This window comes from Xiphophorus couchianus, chromosome 20, assembly GCF_001444195.1.
Source record: "Xiphophorus couchianus chromosome 20, X_couchianus-1.0, whole genome shotgun sequence".
NCBI lineage: Eukaryota > Metazoa > Chordata > Actinopteri > Cyprinodontiformes > Poeciliidae > Xiphophorus > Xiphophorus couchianus.
In genome coordinates this window covers 145,151-163,345 of record NC_040247.1, presented here as the reverse complement: position 1 = coordinate 163,345, position 18,195 = coordinate 145,151, and the positions used below count along the sequence as shown (strand labels likewise).

At 39.1% G+C, this 18,195-nt stretch overlaps 1 protein-coding gene across 3 annotated transcripts in view; it reads right to left on the bottom strand.

Moving 5' to 3' along the window:
• phactr3b (phosphatase and actin regulator 3b) overlaps positions 1-18,195 on the bottom strand; it is a 53,556-nt gene that overhangs the window by 28,417 nt on the left and 6,944 nt on the right. The window contains exon 1 of one of the 3 annotated variants that reach the window (XM_028003206.1): positions 2,500-2,613. The exons of 1 other annotated variant lie outside the window; for it this stretch is intronic. The gene's annotated coding sequence lies outside the window, so the exon portion shown is untranslated. Of the gene's footprint in view, positions 1-2,355; positions 2,614-18,195 lie in introns of those variants that run through there. One more of the 3 variants, XM_028003205.1, reaches the window with a different exon arrangement.

The following is an 18,195-nucleotide window of genomic DNA, read 5'->3' as shown; positions in this document are numbered from 1 at the left end:
CCTGCCATTACAAGCATACAAACTGTAGAGTTTGCAAGGATTTCTCTTTGGTCAAATAAGAGAAAGACGAGGCTTTCAGCAACAGATACTCCGGAATTGCATGGCATGAAACACAGGACAACTCATGCCCATTCTAACGTATAGCGGAGGATCTGCTATACTGTGGACCTGTTTTTGCTCTAAAGAGCCTGGGAACTAGAGCTGCTTTGTTCACACAAGAGTTTTATGCCAATGTCTGTCCCGATTTCCCCCTTCTTACCATCTTATGGACGCTGCGATTATTGGCATGGCTCTAAAGATAATCTTAAGAGATCCTTATGCTGTGTGTGGTGTGTTAAGGGTAATATGGTCCTCTTGGCAGGACGACAGGACCGCTCTGATCTGAAAGATATCCAACATGTTGAATTGTTTAGGTGTGGTGAAGCAGCGTGTGTGGTGTTGTACCCCGAGCACAAACGTGAACGCAGCCTGTTGAATGTGACGTGTAGCTAATAAGAAACTGAGGTGACGGAATCATGGAAGGACAGCAGAGATTTCTTTGTATAGTTTTTTTTTGTCTCTGCTAAATAGTCCACAAACGGTCACCATTGCTTCTTCCCAGTCGGCCATGTTTGTTTACTCTGTTTGTTTGGTCTCAATAGGTTTTGTGATATTTTCCATCTGACCTCTGACTGTTGATATGTCGGAGAAATTGGTGTGTGGTATGTTGCTCGACACCATGCACTGTACAACCAAATCTGTTATACCTGACATTTTTTTATTGCCATGTGTGTTGTCTTTCAGGTTTTGAAAATTGTCAGACAATTTTAAAATCTTGCCATGTGAACCAGAAACAGTGGCGTGATTATTGTTAACCGTGCATGTTCAGATGTGACCTGGTGGTCTGTCAGTCAGCCCTCTCACTGCGAAGCAAAAGGGGACATTTGATTGATTTTCAGACATTAGCAGAGGTTCATCAGATCTGTGGATAAAATCGGTTTCACTTGTAAAAATTGGTTGATTTCACAAAATTAAGGAGATCTGAGTAAATTTATCTAACTTCTAACCTTGTTAGAGTGAATGTTGTCATTAGTTCTAGCCTCTCTGTATGCCTTAACCTTGTGAAGTGTAATTTTAGAATACTGAGTGTTCTCCTACTGGTGAAAGGGACTGACCGGAGGGCTGCCAGTAGTAGCTAGACAGTTTCTTTTATTAAAAACAATTAGTTTTAATCATGTTTTTATTCCCCCAACATTTTTTTCTGCAAGATATTTACTTTTTTTAAAAATCAGGGTTGCTAATAAATCTATCCATTACTCAAACATGAGAAATATGGTCTCCAAATACTAAAAGATAAGGAAGCAGAAGAATGTGTAGGGGCAGAGACGTCAGAATCTTCACATCAAAACGTTCATTCATGCACATGATGAATGGGAAGCAAGAAACCGAAGAAGTTAAATTTAGTAGCACACTGAATATAGGAAAATAAGAAATGCTTCATGTCACAGTGATAGTACGTCTTCCCTCCACGCTTTAAGAAACCCTCATAGACCTGAAGAGATAACCTCACAAAGTACACAAACAGCAGTAAGGTCAATCAGAACTTCATAAACATGTGCTGGATTATCGCCTCAGCTGCTTGATCACTAATCAATGTGAGAAGCGGGTCAGTTGTCCAAGCCGTGGCCGCCCTGCCTGGGATGCGGTGAGGAATCCAGGTCAAGCCCAGTGTAACTGTAACAAGCTCACCCAGGGTCAGTGCTGTTGTTTCCATAGCTACCACGCTGGATGCTGCAGAAAAAAAGGCCCTTGGAGGCAGAGAAATCACCACGGCATGAGGAACACGGAGTTGCTGGGTGGATGATGGGAAGGCTTGTTGCCACACGGATAGACATGGAGCCGCAGCCAATCACAGCCCAGCGTGTAAACGATGCATAATGAGAAGCTCATTTTTAATTTTTAAGACGCCCTGAAATATTCAAGTGGAGCAGATGTACGGGTCGGGGGGCGGGGGTTGTTCATTTTAGGTTGGGGGTGCTGGCAGTGCAAAAATCGTAGGAAAATTATATCAAGATCCAGAAAAAAACTGGCTCCTGATAAGTCAAATGTTGTAGACGGTATCGCTGCTGTAAGCAAATGTTCACTACTACCATTACTGCACTCACAGAGAGCACATGGAAATGTCACTTCACAACTTCATTAACAAAAACTCACGTTCTGTGTCAATTAACTTTAGTTTTAACATAGAGGTAAGACCTGGTCTTGAAATACTATGTAAGTTAAGACAAGCTGCGGGAATTCTCAAATCAAACACTCATAAAGGACAACTTTATGGACATAGGTAGATTCAGCACCACTATTATGATCAAAACTCACTATTAGCCGTCAGGTATCCAGCGCTCCTCCAGCTCTCCGTGTTCACTTCATAGGTTCTCCAAGAACTGACTAGTAACGGAACACACCACAACGCCTGTACGCTTTAGAAAATAAGATGAATATACAAATAATAAACGTCTCTACCTGCGCCAAAAGTCCGAAACGTTTCGGTTTAACTCCGACTGGAGCCGCAGGGACAGCGCGCGCGAGCCGGTGTTACATCTGCAACTAGCTGCTCGTGTTGATGTAACGTCATGTTGACCCCGCCCCTCCCGACGGGAGGAGGAGGGAGAGGAAAATGGAACACACACACACACACACACACACTCCTACACACACGCCCAAGCTCAGCTGAGAAACAGACAGTATGAGACTCAGCGCCTAAAAATGATGAGAGAAATTACGGTTTTACTTAGGTTCACGGCTCAAATACAACCCAAAGATATTAGAAACGTTTTAAGTAAAACTTTATTTTATCTTAACAAAACAGCAGACATTCAGCGCCAGAGTAGGAAGCGAACAGCAGAGACCAGTGGCGGTTCTTGCACGAAAGGCTCCCTGGGTGAGCGTCTTCTTCTGCCACCCCAAATACATTATGTTAGTGTAGACAGCAGGCAATGCAACCAAAATCCAATTTTTTCCCCTCATATGCAACTCATATTCAACATTTTCATGGCAATTTGAACGACCCAATTCAATGAGGCTTAAGGTTAAGCCTCATTGAATTGGCTTCTTTTTCATAGAATAAAGTTGTATAAGAATAAAATAAAATTATGACAAAGTCATACAAAAATAAGTAGGAAAAGACAATAATAAAGTCATAAATAACAGTCGGAGTGATAATATATCAAGAATGAAATTGCAATATTAACTCAATTCTTCAACAAAATCTCAAGACCAACTTCCTGCCTGAGCTAAAATGGCTAAAAGAAAACAAAGGTGTCATACAGCATAAAAGGTAATTAATAAGGAGACATATGAAAACATCTGAATTGAAGAAAGTAAGAAGCTCTGAAAAAGATTAAATGATTGGCATTTTATAGCAATTTTAAATCTCTTAATATCAAGGGGAATTTTTTGCTTACATAGTCGTCAAGAAAAGACAAATTACTGGCAAATAAAGACGATTTTCTGCGGCAGTAGAAATTACATTAGGCGATAAAAGCTGACAATGTAGAATTTCTGCTAATGTGTTAAAATTAAAAATAAATGTCACGATTTATTTTTGATACAAATTGTTATTAATATCCCTTTTCTATATATTGCCATAGTGTCTAACGTAGCGGCTAGTCGAAGACCGATTGTTAATTATTCACTTAGCAATAAACCGAATGTAAACAAACCCTGTGTGGTTTCTGATCGACCTTTTAGCTGGACACACACACAATGGCAGCACACAGGGAAGGCTGTGTTACATCAGAGATAATAAAATCAGTGTGTGGACGTCTCCTCAGGGACAAAAACCGTAAGCAACGAGTATTAACAATGATGTAGGAAATGCAGCTCAACTCAAAACTCATTCAATATTTATAGGACTTCATTTTATACTTAGGGCCAAAGATGGAGGGCAGACACAAACTGCCATCGGTTATGCCCTGCAGCTGCAGATGTACATATTCTAAAACCCTGGAAATATTCAGGAACGACCAGAGTTTGAGTGAATTGTGGGGTTTTACATTAACTAAACAGAAACATTTTCTTAACTGACTCAAAATAAGTGATATTTTTAGTTTAGAAAAAATTATATCACCACAAAAGGAATGTTAATATATCGACACAGAAATCTTGTATAAATGTGACAGGCAGAAAAGAGGAATCTTTAACTCCAGAAGTAAAGAAAAGACACATTCTAAAGTTTGGAAAATCACCAAATGGCAGGTTTTCTGCAGATGCCTCTTAAATCATGAGATGACATTTATTGTGATTTAGCACTACATAAATAAACTGAATTGAACTGAAAAAAGACAAACCATAAACGTGCTTATCCCAACATAACTTGATGTGACCTTTCTAGAGTAAGCGTCAACTCAATAATAGCTGAAAGCTTCACCATTTTTAGAGATCAACGTGCAATAAATCTAAGCTATATGTATCAGAGTTTTGCTGTGTGTGTGTGTTAGAGTGTGTGCAGTCACATGGGAGATGGCAGAAATTGGAGAAACACCCTCAGCATCAGCACTATAACTGCTCAGACCTGCAGTTATGAAATGTCCGTTTATGGGAAAAAATGCACCAAAGTTCTTTAGGATTGATTGCAAACCTCACGTGCAAAGCGCTCTAAAGTTCAGAAACAAAACACGCCGCAGTGAAAATGTCTGGATAATAAATATAATCTTCTGCCTATTCTGACTTTACCAGCACAGTCGGGATGAGTCAGGACTGGAGCCTAGTATAAACCCAAGACCAGATCAAACATCCAGATATTTGAGTCTGCTGGAAAGGAGGGCAGGTTGGAGCCGCAGAAATGTCAAATGTGGATGACGTTATGTACCAACCATTTATGGAGAGAGTTCAGGCAGCATGCAGAAGGAATGAAGGTCAAAGGTGAGTTGTGACACAAAAACATGACTCCCAACACTTAAGTTTAAAAAAAAAAAAAAAAAAAAAAAAGTAAGACCAGCAATTAAACCTGGTTTGAACTGTGGGAGGAAGTCAAAGTACCAGCAAGTTCCATACAGAAAGACCTCAGGCCAGGATTTGAACTGAAGACTATTCTGTCACAAGGTAACAATAAAAATAACAAAACCAGCAGAACTTTAAATCTCTTATGTACAGGTCAGTGCCAGATATTTAACTCATTAATTTAAATTAATTAACTACATAGATTTTAATGCAGTCACGTTTTTAGCGGAATTAATCGCTTTTTGTAATGGGGCGATTCCAGTCAGAACCTTTTGTGTTCTCACGTTTCTCAAACGCCCATAAACCTGACGCACAAGCAACATCTGCTAACAAAAGCATTAGCAAAGCAGCTTCTCTTGGCCCACTGGAGCTTTATTTTTGCTTAAAAAGAAAAACTTGCTGATTGGACGCTGAAAAAAACCAGATATTAGGCTAAAAGGAGTTAACAAAACTATTCAAGCCTGAAGTAGCATCTCAATGCTAAACATGTAGCAGCAGCAGCACAGTTGTCCCACATGCTAATGTCAGCATCTACAGGCCACATTTCTAAAGAAGCTCCATGAATGATCAGACGTTCCTGAAGCTGAATGGATAAAATAACACTTTGCTCCAATCTGAAGATTGAAGAACCTAAATAACAGATTAAAAACAATAAATATCTTTGTTGTTGGACTAATATGTCTATTTACACAGTAATTTAGCAGCAAAACAGGTTTTGAATTGAAAATGATGCTTATTTTGCTAATGTACCGATTCCTTACAGACTCTACAATCAACCTGATTAAAATTTTTAATCGAGTCCCGCCACTAATACAGATATGAAATTAAAAATCAAAAAGAGATAACATAAAGAAACAAAGTAGAATAAAGCAACGTTTTTAGATTACATTATTATATTATTCTTTCTATAAAACCTAAAAGGTTGGGTAATGAAGTTACCAAATGGTGAGATGCTACAGATCATTTTATTAGATCATCAGATATTATGTTTTAAAATGCATAACGGCAAAAGATCACTTTTTTTAAAAAAACAAATAATTTCTATTTAAAACAAAAAAAAATCTACATTTTTTATAAGGCTAAATTAAGATCAGCCTGTTTCAAATGTTATTTTACCAGATTGGCTCATGACCTAACAGCTCTGTTAGCGCTCCAGATGATCATTTGAGTCAGAGTTTAACTACAGCAGTGTGTTTCCACTGCCTGACTTCCAGCAGCCCTGCTGCGGCTCTGCTTCGGTCCTGCTCCCCTTCAGATATGCTGAATCATTGATCAGGTATGCCTGCTCGGCCGTGGAGCTGCTGCCATGTCATCGTGACAGATGGAGGACGTAGTGGTGGGGAAGAAAGTTCCTCCACTGAGCCACGCATGTGAGCAGGAAACATGATGCCTGGGATTCCTCTGAAGGGGACGCTTCAGGCCTGGAAGGAGGCCAGGACTCCCAGTGCTGCTTTGGTGTAATAGGAAGTTTGTACTGACTGATTTCTTAGCCAGAAACCAGAACTGGGAGACTTCAAATTGGCTTTTGTTGTCTGCCCAAGAACTAAATATTGAGCTTTGAGACTTCATCTTGCTTTCATAAGCAGTTATTTTACTGGACAGGTTACAATATGCCCATTGTTGTTGCATTTCCATTGACCACAGAATTGCGCAATTTGACTTTTTGAAGTTTGTGAAATGGAAATTTCAAAGAAACTCTTGTCTTGTCTGATGGCTCAGCATGTTTTGTAATGACTTATTGTATGAACAAACATATTCACACAAATATGTTGTTCGTATGTTCGAATATATATCCGTATGAACATATGGATATACGTATATTCATATGAAAAAATTATCCAGACCCGTTACGACATGTTTCTAACTTATAGAAACACTGCAATTGTGGAATTGTGTTTTTTTCGATGTTAGTGGAATATCCACCAGATTTTGTCCACATTTGGAATGGAAACACAGCGACTGCACCACTGTCACTCAAACAATTACAAATATATCATTAGGTCACAGTCCACAACTATAATTACATTTAAGTTGTAATTTAAATGTATGTTTAATATGTTTTTTAGTTAAGCATATTCTTTTACTAAAAACATCCATTCTTTTGCGATCACTTCCGTTTGTTGGTTTGTCTCCGACAGTAAATTCTCATCCTCAGTTAAACAGATAACTTAAAAACAGATTACTTTGATCCAAGTTATATATAACTTGGATCAAAGTAATTTTCTTACAATGCAGAAATCCTCATTATGGAGAAGTTTTGAGGTATTTTGTTGTGAGGTATTTTTGTTGAGCACTGCAAGCTTGTGCTACCTGAAAAACGTTGAGTAACTTGTCAAAACCAAGTACCATTCAAAAAGTGACATATAACCAGAGGCACTGAAGTTTTCACAATGTTTATTAAATACAGTCCAAGCTCTCCTTTTACCACCCCCAATCATCAGCCTTCTGATCCAACATGATTATCTAAACCTAATCCTAAAGCAATCAACCAATAAATGACCAGTCAGTCTGGAGATTAAAGGTTTAACAGACTCATGTTACTACCATGCAATAATGCTAGCAGTACGATGATATAGATGGTAAACAACTAGAACTGAGTGAAAATAACATGACTGGTAAAGGTAGCTCAGTTTCAACAGAGTCAAATATTTCAGTTGACTCAGAACACCGCTGTTTAGATATGACATTATTTCTTGATTTAAGAAGTAGCAGTTCAACAATATGAGCCAGAGATTGTAATTCATAATTTTCCTCCTTATGTCATAATCTGCAGTTGTTTGGACTCTTAGTTTCATTTGTGTTTGTTTCTATTCTGATCATTTCTTTATTGTTTATTTCCTGACCGTTTTGGATTAGCCCATATGTTATTTTATTTAGTCTGCTGTTTCCTGCCTGGTTCTGTTTTTGAACGTTTCTTTTTTCCTCCTTTAAATCCACCCGTTACGACACTTGACCCGGGTTTGGAAAGGCAAAAACTAAAAATTGCTTTTGGTGTTTATCAACTACTATTTTTGGTTAACAACTACCATGTACTTTTTAAAAAATAAAATCTGCAGAAATAAGGCCATTAGACATATGAATGAGCCCCTTGAGCGAAGATGGATGGATGAACACATAGATGGGGATAAACATTTAATATCTTTTCTTTTCTGTTGGATTCAAAGCTTCTTTATTAGGCAATCTGGACAAATTGTTCCTGCTTTTTGTGTCATAGAGCCTTAAATGCCCCTTTTCCCAGTGGAAAAGAGGCAAAAGATGATGAGGACCGGCTAAAATCAGACTCAGGACGTCAGTCTCAAAGAAGCTGTGGGCGTTTATTGCATCATTTATTATGGCAAATTTCTAAACATAAGAATTTTCATTCATCATTTTCACAACAAACTCCAATTAATGATTCATAGCTCGCCAAAACTGTCAGTATTTATTGGATAAGAGTTTTATCCACTGTTGTTCAATAAGAGTATCAATAAATTAAAAAAATGATAAAATCCATTTGCTGTTGCTTAGTGATGCATATTACACTTCTTTATGAAACTGGAGTTCTAAAGATGCATGATACACATTTTTTAAAGAGCAATATTTGTGTTTGTGGAGATTCATGCAGTACAGTTAACATACAGTTACCTAAGTAAGAAGGAATAAATAGTTCTTTTATCGTTATCACAATAGTACCACAAAACATCATGACCAAGTCAGCGGTGTCCAAACGTTTTGCACTGAGGACCAAACCTGCCAAGTTGAAAACACTTAGGGATCACAATTTATTTATTTATTTATTTATTTTTCAATGAATATGTGCAGTGCTTTTTTGGTGAATTCTTTTCTTTTTACCTGCTCAGCAACAAAGAACATTTAAACAAAAAGGTCTGAAAAAGGATCTCAGATTTGTACAGTTTCCTAACTTATGGATCAAGATATCAATTTTAGTTTAATCCCAGCAACAAAAAATGAGAACTGTCTTTGAAAACCTTTGACTGTATTTAGTTCCTTTTAGCCATTAGGTGTGATTAAGTCTGTTTTCAAGTAAAAAAGTCACTGAAGATTTTTGGCCCTGCTTACTATAAGATTAACATGGAAGCAAACAAAAATAATGACTTTTTTTGTACCTAAAATGTATCATTTAAGACATAAATTTGTCATTGAAAATGTCATACAAAGAAAAAACAAAACGTCTTGATCTGCAACAGCTCCATTTGCTAGATTCCACCCAAGGGCCACAGAAAAGGAGAAATACCTCAACAAGGACCTCATCTGGTCCCCAGGCCACACTTTTGACACCCTGCTTTAAGTCTACATTGCCCACCCTGACCTCACGTCACAGTAAACCAAAAATCTGTATAAACCAGAAAAAGCCTGAGTCCTGTATCCATAGAGACAAGTGTTGCTTCAGGATTATGATGTAAAGTTTCAAAAACTGGAGAAAGAGAAAACTTATGAAATCAAAATCTGACTATTTTTATTGTGGATGTTGACGTCACATTCTTACTTCCACAAGGTGAGCTAGAGTCCCACAAGAGCCGCAGTCTGGCACTGATGGAAGGTTTCCACTTCTGCTCTAACGGGAGTTAGGAAGCAGTGCTTCAGATTCAGCAGACTGATCTTTGCAGCTGCAGTTTCCTCCCTTCAGTTGCCCCCCGCCTATCTGCCTTTCTGTCTGCTCTCTGGGCTTAAGCGTTGCTTTAATTACATCTGCCATGGGGAGTAAAGCACTTCTCCGTGTGACAGAGCCCACGCTACACTGTTCCACGCTACACTGTTTCTGTTCTCACTGTGTGTTTTGTAAAAAAAAACAAATATCTGAAATGAATTGAGTCTTGGGTGGTCTGAGTTGCTCTTCCATGCAGCCCGTAGTGATCAGCAGGGCTCACCGTGTGCAACATATTGCTTTTACTCAGCTCTGGAAGGATTTAGGTCAGCACATGAAACATTCATAAAAAGATACTTAATGTGTAAATGGCTGACAGCTTATGTCAAGTAGTTTGCCCCCCCGCGGCGGAGTGCAGTTGCTGGGTAGATCTCCGCTTCTTCGTCGACCGGGAAGATACTTGGATATTTACAGACGTGAGGATAGACTCCCAGTCTGTCGAAACCCCGACAGGACGGAAACAAGATAGCTGCACATCTACTGTATGTGAACACACTGAGACAGTTTCATCAGCAGGATGTGGCGATGGTGAAGGGCTCAAGCGCCCGACATGTACGACCGTCACGGGTTTGAGTACAGGCCGGTTGACCTTTGCCCCATGTCTCAAATAAAGGCCGCTAGAGCCGAAAAACATTATTTAGACAAAAAAACAATAGCAGTATGAATGATTGCAGTGCCATTGTGGATGAGGGTAATGGAAGGAAGGAACCCGCATCACATATTTCTCTAAGTCTTTACTGACTTATTTTTAACTCTGCCTGTATGATTGACAGATTGTGCAAATCTGAGCAGCATTTGTAACATGTCAACAGTGTGTTACAGCAGAGGCCGCAGACTGTCGTCGGTGTTGGAGGAGGGGAGACAGTGTTGGGGGGATGGGTTCATCCAGTTTCTCTATTTCTCTCACTGTAGCAGTTAAATCACATCTTTTCTTGCTACCATCTTCTCTGCATTTAGTTCTCCTCTCTTCTCTAAAAGAAAAAGCATAATAAAACTGTCACAATGCTGGGATGTTTTGGTTTGATTTCTCTCTTCTGTGTTCATATTTATGCTTTGATTTTATTATAGTGGCTTGTATCAGTTTAGATCTTGCCATATCCCTTCATTCGTTTATGTTCGTGTTAGCGATGGGTCTCAATTAAAAATTTTCATTGATTTTAATTCATCGCATTTAATCGAAAACTATTCAAACTCACAAAATAAGCATTTTCAATTCAAAACCAAATTATTATTTGGTCTCGACTTGCTGCCAAATTATTGAATAAAAGACCATATGAGATCAAAAACAAAGATATCTGATGTGTTTAAGATGGATGCTAACATTAGCGTTAGGACGTCTGTGCTGCTGCTACATATTTAGCATTGAGATGCTATTTTAGGTGTGAATAGCTTCACTGATAGGCCAGCTCCTTTTAGCAGAACCTGAACACAACAGTGGTTCAATCAGATCATTTCAGAAATGAAATGAACCTCCAGTGTTCCAAGATAAGCAGCTTTGTCGTTCTTTTCTCTTAGCTAATGTTGTTTGAGCTTCAGATTTATGGCTGTAGCAGAAACTCTTGAATACACAGGTTCCAGCCGAAACGCCCTATTCAAAAGGAAACCGATCATGATTTAAATAAGAATATTATTTTAGAATAATTAAATACAGAACTGTGTTTTAGCAGTAGTAGTTGTTGCATTTGCATTAAAAAATACATATAAATTATCACACATATAGAACATAAAAATTTTAATATTTAATCAGGGATCAGTTTTTTCTTTCTTTCAAATGTCTTTTTATTAATTACTAGCAATATATAAAAAAAATATGGTACAATATATTCCAATAAAATTTTAGCAGATTTTAGCTCACAAACAGCAGACACGCCCACACAAAGCTAAACTGAGGTAAAATCAACTCGGTGTGGTTCAGAATGCTATATTGTCTGTTTCCATTGTTAAAGCAACCCATAAAACCAACCCGTACCACATTATTCCTGGTCCCCCTTCAGTGGTAGGTCCATAGGACAAAAGTACGATAAGGTACAAGACAATATAGTACAGTACGGTACAGTATGGTATGATACGGAGCTACTAGCATCACAATATAGCCCATATTAGGGGGAAAATAACGTCACTGCTTGCGATAAGCATGTGACAAACTACTGTGTCACTTTTTTTTGTTGCACTAGTATGATGCAATGTTAGGCGTCACACCGTGCCGCTGAGTGGAAACAAAGCATAATGTTGGGTTCCGACCCAGGCCTCGAGTTGGATGGTTGTGCACAAGTCAGGCGCTTGATGTTGAGCATCAAAATTGCTCTAGAAATGCGTCTGAAAGTGTGGAGTCCCACGCATTGGGAGGAGCCTCTTGACTTTTGCTTTTATTTTCCTCTGCTGGCCTCTTTCTACAATGGCAGATGAAATGTAGAGAGAGTATCTTGGCTTTATTTACAAAAAGCAAGACAACGTCTTTGTCAGTTCCCTCTGCACCATGTTTGAATTCACTAGATATTTCAGAGATGTTCTGAGTTTCACAACTTAGCCACTTGCTGACGAAGGTCACTATCAACGGTGCTTTCGTCTCAGTCAAGCCCAGTTTCACAGGTTGCTAACCCACATCAGTACCTACATCTCCTGCCAGGACATCAACTACAGGCCACTACGTCATATAGCGGAGTCTCTCTGATTGGTTGATATTCCGTGTCCAGCTACTAAACAACTCCAGCAGCAGTTGCGATGGACATCCGTTAAGAGAAGTCAAAACGTGCAGCACCAGATGCACTGTGAGACTTCATGATATACCTGTGGATGCGCGTCCACGAAGACTTTGCACGTAAACCAGACGGTCAAATCACTCAAATCTGAACGCGGCATAAGTAACGAAGAGTTATTCACTTCAGGTAAGGTACTGATTTGTCAGACTCTTAACATAGCCACACTTTGAACACAAACCCCTGTTTCATTAGCTTTTTAGAGAGGATTAATGGCGGATTAACCTTTGGAACAAAACACAGGTGCACCTGACAAAACTGAAGGACTTTTTCTTTCACATTTCTTGATATTTTGACATGCTTTGCCTTTGTGTGCAGAAATAAAAACCCTTATTGCTCTGTTTCTTTGCTACTGCTGCTCCGAATCACATGACGGCCTCCTGCATAATAGTGCTTGTGTCCTCTTGTTAGATTGGTCCAGGATGATGTCATGCTTTGTCGTGCTCTCTGTGATTCACCCCAGGGTGCTGTAGTCAGTGGGACCCAGGGACGTCTCTGCACAGAGCATAACAACGCAGGAGATGACTCGGCAGAAAATATGGAGATATGATTTGAACGCCCCTCTGAGCCACTCAATCTTAGCCAAGTAATTTAAAAGAATCAATGCCACCAAGACTCAAGGGTAAAATCTATACACAGCAGCACCTATAGGAATATAAAAGGAGTCTTACTTCAAATAGCTTCATGTTAATGCCTTCATCACTGCAGCTCGTCTTTTGAAACAAAAACAAGATGGAAGAAATTGAGGGGCCTGCAGCATGTCTAAAAATACTGTATGAGGATCCAGGAAGTGAGGGAAATAAAGCCTTGGCTTATTCTTTTTATCCACATCTTACTGGATTTCGTTTCAAAATATCGTGATGTTCATTCTAACACTACCTGTACAGTGGTCAGGCAGCAATCGCAAACCCTGGAGCAGGCTGCTGAGTAATCCAGACTCCAGTGACTGTGCATCCTCACTCAGTGGGAAGTTCGACCTTGCACACTCCATTTGTCCCTATCCTATTCATTTGACCCTATCTCTGCAGATCTCTCCCAACAGACAAATCTGCTGCTTGTGGTACCAGGCCAGCCGTGACAGTCACCTCACTTATTTATCCCATCTGCAGAGTGGAGCCCTCTGGTGGCGACCGTTACTGACTGCTTCACTTATACTTTTTTGACCCCGTTTTGCTGCATTTACTTAGTTCCCTTCAAAAGTACTACAGTTTGAGTTTGTTTAGATGACTACAAAAAGACTCAATTCTTTAGTTTGGTTTTCAGCTTTTTTTAATTCAAGGTTTTTGTTTTAGCTTGAATAAACCTGGTTAAAATGTTTGAGATTAATACTCTACTGCAGAGCAGAACCTAAGGGTTTTTTCACACCTTCGTCCAGCAAATGTTGTTGGATTGGGGACCAAAATTACAACATTTGTTATATTTTCAGCTGATGTGGTTCCTTTGACATTGCACTGTGTAAAACAAACCAAACCCTTCCACAACCTGTTCACCTCCTTGCCTGTGGTGGTGCTATACACACATTTGTTTTGGTTGTACTTATCCAGAATGCTCTGCGCTATAGTCTGTTTCCTGCTTCTGGAGTGGTATCTGGGCTGCTTGGTGTTCACATATACTTTGAAACCTCAACAGATTTCTTTTCAACAAACTGAGACCTTGGTCTGTAGGCGGACTAGCGAGGGTACAGCCAATCAGAGTCGAAGAGGTATCATTGCACCTACGTATTTCAGGTTCTAGTTGTGTTTGCATTAAACGCTAGAAACGATGTCTTGAGCTTACAACATTCCTTTTAACTCAATAACCCCTTGCATCTCTCTTACCCTGATTTCCTAGCTCTGGTTCTTTTCTCCCATCACGCTACCAGTGCCAAAATAAAGACTATTACACACCCACTGGTAGTTACTTCCTTATCACAGGACATTATATTCGCAAAGTACAAACTAGGTCTCAAGTAGTCTGCTTTCAGTGTAGAATAATCTAATCTATGTTTGAAGAGTCTAAGATGGTTAATTTGTTCTAGTTCTTAATAAACTAGAACAAATTAAAGATGCTCAAGGTACTGAAAAATTGGATTACAATAAACTGTCAAAAGAACAAGTCATTATGTCTAATTTATATCAGCTGCAGATTGTACACCAACCATTTTTCTCGATTAAATGTTCTTTAAAGAAAAATGTATAAATCACAAATCATCAGCCTTGGCACGATGGCCACCAGCCTCTGCAAGGCTATTGCTTGTCAACCCAATGCTAGCACTAGCATATATGTGGTAATGGACAGCACAGTTAGTAGGCAATCCAGTGGGTGACCAGCCTAGGCAAGCTAGTTGCCAGTCTCTCCAAAGCTAATCCTGACCTAGCCAATGTTAGCGTTAGCCTACTTCTGCCATTGGATGTCAGAGGAAGAAGGCAAATCAAGAGATTAACCAGCCTAGACATGCTACTCACTAGCCTCTCCAAAGCTAATGCAAGTTGTTTCGTAATTTGCTAGCGATAGCTGTTATTAGTCAATCAGTAGCTAGCTTTAGAAAGAATACAGCCTCTTTCCAGAAGGAAGGAGACACCGTTGGATGTGCAATAGTTTTAATTTTGACACAAACAACATGCCATGGCCACCCACTGGCCCCTACGGTCTAAAAGAGCAGCAGCAATAACTATAGCACATAAATATTCACATTCATTGTATATTAGCTTGTAAACACACCACTTCCTACGCTGCATTTTCTTTGAAGTTTTATGTGCTTCATGAATCTATGAATAGAGCACATATTCAGTAGCTCCAAGTTATTCCACAAATAACTTGAAGCTCCGTTCCACAGAAAATCTGCAAATCGGTGAACATGTGAACAGGATTCCACCAAAATTGAAATTCTAGCCTTTTCAGTCCACCCAGGTCCTCTTCAGTATTTTTTTCATGCAATTTTTTGATCTTGGGTTCTCAAGAAACCTACTGGTGTTCTTAATTACCCAGAACCCGAGCTTTGCTCTCAATAAAACGGTTCTGGGAGTTGAGATAAGCCCCTACTAAAAACAGGCATGAATTAAACACATGGAGGAAGAGGCTGCAGCAAGAGATAGAATCCATGTTCTGTGAGCTTCAGGACCCAGATTCTGCCTAACCGGTGCCACATGCTGCATTCCTGCAGAGACAGAGATGTGCTGTATGAGTGAAATACATTTTCTTTTGTTTCTTCTTTCCAGACTATAGGAACACCTTTCGTGAGCTGGAATGTGCGCTCCATGACTTGTGTGTCTATGGAGACAGTTCTCACATACTCCTTGCATGTAGGTGTGAGCTGCCAGGTGCTGGCTCTTCTGTTCTCACAGTTCGTTCACAGCTCTGAATTCGGAATGAGACAAAATGTCTTATAAACAGGCTCCCCGATTAATAAAACATAAGGCAAGCAAAATAAAAGGAATCCCAGCCTCATGCAGCCGCCCACCTTTTCTCATTTGACTGAAAGAGAGGACTGAGCTGAAGGCCATGTGCAGCTGAGAGGGGAAAGTGGAGGTTCAGCTTGCAGTGGTCAGACGATAAGAGCTTCTGATGTTAGCGCAGCATGTCAGAAAAGAACAACAGAGGCCACTTTAAAAAGGACAAGAGGCTCTCACAGGCTGCAGGCAACAGGACAACAGCAAGAGATGAGGGGAGCCTCAGCAGGCCAGCATGTTGTTCAGAAAAACAGTGAAACAGAACATGAACAGTAGCAATTTCACTTTTTTCATGTTCTGGTAACACATTTTTTTAAATCAAATTATTTTATGATCTTAATCATATGTAGGCAGAACTGATAACTGATCTACGATCCATTGTAATTCTAACAGATTATGAAAGCTGAGACAATCATTTATCCAGAACTAATCAAATTTTTCATACAAGAACAGGTTTAAGGTTTAATTAGGTGATGAAAATTATATATATATGTATATATATCAATCAATCAATCAATCAATCTTTATTTCAGACACAAAAGAGGTCCATAGTAAAACAAAAAGAAAAGAAAAAAAAAAACAAACAAAAAGAAACATGACAGTCACTGAGCCACAAATAAATGATGACGCCAATGTTTCCACAATCTTGAGAAAAATCTCGCTGTACTAAAAACAGGGTTTACTAAAATTGCTATTATATTATTGTATGACACGGGTAATCTACACATACATTTATACATGAGATTCCTGAGCGCAGCTGCACATGTGGGAACAGCGTTATGTGCAAACATGTGGCTGGCACTGCTCCATCTAGGCACTTTGAGTAGGAGCCTCAGGCCATCATTGTATGCCACATAAAGTTTGTGCAGGCTACTTTTTTTTATATCTTCGCCATAGATGGGCTGTGTAAAATGAAGTACAGAAAACTTTAAAAAGAGCTACCTTCACAGAGGATGAACACATACCAAACTTTCTGATCAAAATATTAGCCTGTGCATACATCATGCAATACTGCCTACAAATGTCACGATCATCAGATAGGTCATCAGTTATGTAATGTCCCAGATATTTAATTTCATTGCATATATTGAGGACAATGCCAGATAAAGAGAAGTCAGGGGTTATCAGATGCTTATCTGCTCTACTTCTAACAATCATGACATTGCTTTTCTTAGCGTTATATTTGACATCAAAATCACATCCATATTGGGAGCAGACCCTTAGTAATTGTTGAAGGCCAGCACTATATGGGCATAAGATTACCAAATCATCCGCATACATTATGTGATTGATTGTGCGGTCACCAACTACACAGCCTGTTTTACAACAATTCAGGCGCTTTGATAGTTCATCCATGTAGATGTTAAAAAGGTAAGGGGACAATATACTTCCCTGCCTTACTCCGTTACCAACATTAAACGAGTCAGACAATGAGTTACCCCATTTGACATACATTAGTTGATGACCATACCAATAGACCATTATTCTAATTAGATATTTGGGTACACCTCTGCTTTCTAACTTGCAGAACAATTTTTGATGATTCACGCGATCAAATGCTTTAGAAGCATCAATAAAACACATAAATACTGTGGTGTTGCGCAAATTATACAAATCTAAAATCTCCTGTAGCACAAAAATACACATGTCTGTACCATGTTTGGGTTTAAAACCGAATTGATTATCAGAGGTCAAAAGAAACTCTTCCAGCCTATTTAGAAGGACTCTTTCAAAAACTTTCGACAAACTACTAGCTAAAGCTATGGGTCGGTAATTCTCCAAGGAGCTAATCTTACCCACTTTGTCTTTAATAGTGGGTACCAGAATGACAGATAACATTGATTTAGGTAGCAGACCATGTACTAGACAGCCAGTGAAACACATAGAGAGTAATGCACAGAGTTTTTTACTTGCATTTTTCAAATGCTCAGTGGATATGTTATCCATCCCACAGGCCTTATTGTCTTTCAGTGTCATAATTATATGATATATTTCTTGTGGGGATACAATCACATTCTCATTACTGTGAATTCTTCCTATGTCAGAAATGTCACTTTTGACACAATTAAACAGCGCACTGTAGTGCTCTTTCCATAACTGAGTGATTTCTTTTACACCAGTAACACCATCAATAGTAGATGGAAGTGACGTTTTACAGTTATTTACTTTCTTTATTTCTTTCCAAAAGTCCTTAACATTATTATTTCCTAACTTTCTAGCAAGAGAGTCAGACCTCATAGTATTTTCACGTCTCCTTATGAATCTTAAAAAATGTTTAAAATTAGCATTTGCTTGTTTTTTGTATTCAAACAAGGGGCCATGTCTCTGTTTACCTGCATCGGCCCATGCTTTAAGAGCCCTTCTGGCCTCTGCATGATGTTCTTTTACA